This window comes from Amblyomma mixtum, chromosome 3 (genome assembly GCF_055824585.1).
Source record: "Amblyomma mixtum isolate Tamu chromosome 3, ASM5582458v1, whole genome shotgun sequence".
NCBI classification, from domain to species: Eukaryota; Metazoa; Arthropoda; class Arachnida; order Ixodida; family Ixodidae; genus Amblyomma; species Amblyomma mixtum.
The window spans coordinates 271,122,524-271,126,692 of NC_143014.1; the positions used below are offsets into that span (position 1 = coordinate 271,122,524).

General features: G+C 43.4%; 1 long non-coding RNA gene across 1 annotated transcript; it reads left to right on the forward strand.

Moving 5' to 3' along the window:
* Positions 1–1,076: 1,076 nt before the first annotated feature.
* On the forward strand, positions 1,077–3,916 carry LOC149354741 (uncharacterized). The gene is made up of 3 exons (XR_016289677.1): positions 1,077–1,235; positions 2,522–2,614; positions 3,789–3,916. It is a non-coding gene; the product is annotated as an uncharacterized LOC149354741 (long non-coding RNA).
* Positions 3,917–4,169: the final 253 nt, after the last annotated feature.

Sequence of the window (4,169 nt, forward strand, 5' to 3'; positions counted from 1 at the left end):
AGGCATCAAATCATACAAGATCGACATAAAGAACAGCAAGACACAATTGCATAGGTATAGCTTACAACGTCCTCAGACATATTTTTGATTCGTTACCAAACAAGGTATACGATAGCGGTGTTTTATAGGTAATACGAAAATTATTTAGGAACATTTACACAACCTAGATTGTTATCACCCGCCCCCTGAGAGGTAAGAGCTGAGACATATGGAATAGATAATGCGTTGTATGTTGCCATGAACCATAAAATATCAACGCATATTTACTGGTTTGCAGTCGACGACCCAGTTCACGATAGCAGGGGCAGCCTTTAGACCCATTGTTCTCAATTTCCATTGGCCTCATTTTGCCAAGAGTTGGCAATGAATAAATATAGGATTTTATGTTGGGGTTTTTGGTGCTTTCATATCCGTCTATCCGATATTTTGTGGTTTCCTGAGATAGCAGTTGCACGTACTGCCCACAATGTAATGCACATTAGTACACTAAAAGTAGTTTGTTAGCTAAACAAGTACGCTGAGTGAGAATTTTTGGCAAGAATGGACAGCTGAGCGAGTTTGTAATAATTCATCATGGGGGGTACAGCGCGAAGAAGTCGAAGGACGAAGCAAGAAGACTACACAGCACTCGTCTGTCTAGTCGTTGTTGTTGTAGCCTTTGACAAAATGGCAAGCACACGTACACACATACAAACGACAATACAACGCGCAGGACGCACGCACCGAACATGGAAGAACAAAAATGTTCCAAAGCGTCTGCTCAGTCAAATTCGCACTACGCGCCGTCAGTAACGACTCCGGGCTTGGCTAGCGCTTCGACTTCGCCATGGCCAAGTTAAGCAGCCGTCCTGAGGTAACAACGTTTAAGCAATGAAATGAAAAAAAATAATTTATCAAACCATTCAGGTTGCACGCTGGAAAAGCTACTGTAAAATTAAGTTCGTCTTATATGATTTATTTTGTGCGTCTTTGCAACGTCAGCGACGCGAGCATGTAGACGAAATACGTGAATAGCGCTAACTCTATGTCTGTGGAGCACTGAAATGGCGTGCCCTGGAGTACAGTACCTAGAGCGCGCCAGGAGTGGACGTTTGTCGGTGCGAACGGTTCGAAGTTAAAGCGTTTGAAATTGCACAAGGAAAGTCAGCGGCACTAAATTTTTCTTCCCATGCATCGCGAGTGACTTAGGTGGCAGCCACCCGGCAACGTCTCCGGTTTGGCGAGCTAGTGAGAAGGTAAGTATTGTTGTGTAATTTGGAAGCTTCTTGTTTCCCTTTTTAAACACGCAGTGCTTTTGTTTGTATTGCAACACGGCAGGGTTTCGTGAGTCGTACCTTGCAACACTGCGTCTCGTCGCATGTTACGTTCACGATAACATCAGTACGACGTGGATGGTTTTCTGTCTCTATTTGGAGTAACATTGGTTGATCAGCGTAAAGTTTTGGATCGAATTAAGCACAAGCTGTCCATGTTGGTACTGCTTTTCGAATGCGCTTTGAGATGATTCTCCGCACGAGATGGTCTTCTGATAATTTGTTTATTACCAGGTATAGTGTAGAGGCTTGCAACCATTCATCCCACTGCAACAACGCTAAAAAGCTGTTTTGTGTTCATGCACTACAGTCGTGAGCAAAAGTGGAAAGACCACGCCCACCACGGCTTCGGGCGCGGGAGCAGCGCTCCGGGGCCGCACTGCGCTGCGCGCTGCTATCTCGCGCCGCACGCTCGCTGCGAGAGTGCCACGAGTGCGACAAACTTACCCTCGCTTTAGCGCGGTTGCTTATATCACGCTTGACAAATTTCTAGTGCGGCGTTACTTTGCAGCCGACGGTTGCGACGAAGGGTAGCGCGCATCGCAAAGCGCCTAAAGTCTCTGGAGGGAAAGTAGGGCGAACTGCTCCCGGGTTCTCCTCCGTTTTCGGTGCGCCTTCACCGTTACGCGTCGATGCCGTGCCTGTATCGCCATGCTGTCGGAAGGCATGTGCATTTTCCACTCGACTTCCAAATCCTGAGGTAGCGACGAATACATCGAGGCGTAAAATGGAAGGCACTGTGGATCCCCGCTTCGAACAGCCCCTTCAAATAAGTATTTAAATGTTCGCCACTTGCAGGCTCTTCTTTACTGCCGTGAGGAATAACCTGTCGGAACGTAACATAAGCGTTTCATACCACATTTAGCGTGGTATTTCCAAATTCTCTACATTTAAAAAACTGGCTTGTAAAAGGCCAAATCTGGCAAACGGCACTTAGCAAAACTGTTTTGCTCTGTATGTTCCTAGGAATAACTTTAGTCCATTCAAGAACATGTATTGACAATACCTCTTAAAGGCATGATCGCTGATATTAGCACTTGGTACCTCACGATGTATAGTTTTGTGCCTCCGGCACCACTGACTTGCATCGCATGTTAAATAGAGGAGTGAAAAGCTTGCTATTAGTTCAAACCAATACCCAGCATGGGGCTGTACACTTTTTGTGATGTTATGTGAAGTATACTTATGTATGAAACAATTTCTTTCAGCTGTATTCCACATCACTCAAATTCTACCAGAAGAAAGGCTGTGACACAACATTGCTCATTACTACTTTCTTGCCGAGCACATAACAGGCCATGGTAAGATGTGAACAAAAAAACTGTGCATGTATGTGTTCTGCATGAGCTGATGTCAAGCGAAAGAGAGCACATCAAGTATTTTTTTTAAGTATTGCAGCATGTTTCTTTTAACTATTGAACTGGCCATTCAGCTTGCAAATCAGTTACTGCTGTATGTGCAGAAATTTTATAGATGAAGTGATTTCTGCTAATTCAACCTACACCTTTAATTGTCACTGTTCTTTTCTGTTGGAACAATTATATAACGTGCACTAAATACAGTTATGCATTTGTATCCTCAGTAAGCCTATTTTGTATTTCTTTGCTCTTTCTAAGCTTTTCTGCTGCTTGTGTGCATAGTCTAAGTTGATTTGTACATGTTTCAGTGTATAGCAGACATATACAAGCATGAAATCTATGTTAAGTAGACTTAGATGCCCTCTTTCTGAGACTGTTATCAAGATTGGGAGCGGGTCATTTCAATGAAAACTTGCATGTTACATTTGAAGAACCTTGGACAAATATTACTGCGGAATCTTCAAGCTGTGTTTATTCTTGGAGAAAGCATGTAATGAAAATAATGTTACATTAGTTATGGTGCGCCTTGTATGCTGAAAGGGGCTCCCACTTTGTGAAAGCTTTAATTTTAGAACAGCAGCAGCATTCAGGCTAGTTGGGTAACCATGTTTACATCATGAAAGCACTCTAAAGGATACATAAAGAGATGCACACACAGTGCACTTACTTCTTAATGGAAGTAAATCTACTGTGTGTCTGTCTCTTTCTGTATCCTTGTCTTTTTGAACGCTTTAACGATCTAAAGTTAATTTTGAAGAGAGCAAGGAAAACAAAGGCACACCTAAGTTCTCGTAATTAAGGATTAAAGATCATGTTCTGCTGTGTTGCGTAAAGTGTACATTGCATTGCTATTGCTGTACAAGTCAACCCATAAGTCAAACCGTAAATGGGCTGTTTTGAGGAAGAAAAATGCCTAGTCAAGCGACCAGCCGCATAATTGGATCTGATACCTTCAGTGCACTAAAATGTATCAAACAGCTATGCAGCATAGTTCCAGTGTAGCTGAAGTGTTTCAGCAGCTTATTGGGCATTTTGCAGTGAAGTGCTGGCATATATGCATTTCTCTCCTAGGTGCACCTGTGATCAATTTTTTTTTTGTGTTTTGCCATTTGTGCAGGATATGTGCTCCAGTGAAGACCTCAGGGGCTTAATCCTCCTGTTCACTTCATAGATCAAGTGGCGAGTATATCTGAGCCAACAGACAATAAATGCTGGATGGCCTTCATGTCATCTTTATCACTTTAACCAGGTGGGCCTTGGGTGAATTTTGTGCCAAGCTGCAGTGGTATGCTACCATAACGGCTTTCAGCTCACAGACCTGCTGTGCTGTGCAACCCTTTCATTTAGTGGCACATCATCAATGGGGCTCGTGGTAGGTACTGGTGCTTAGCTTGCCTATATTTTACATGTACAAACATTTCCTTCTGCTACCGTCTGACACACTTGTGAAAAACTGCGCTGCAGCTTTTGCACGTGGTTGCTAGCTGTATGATGACCA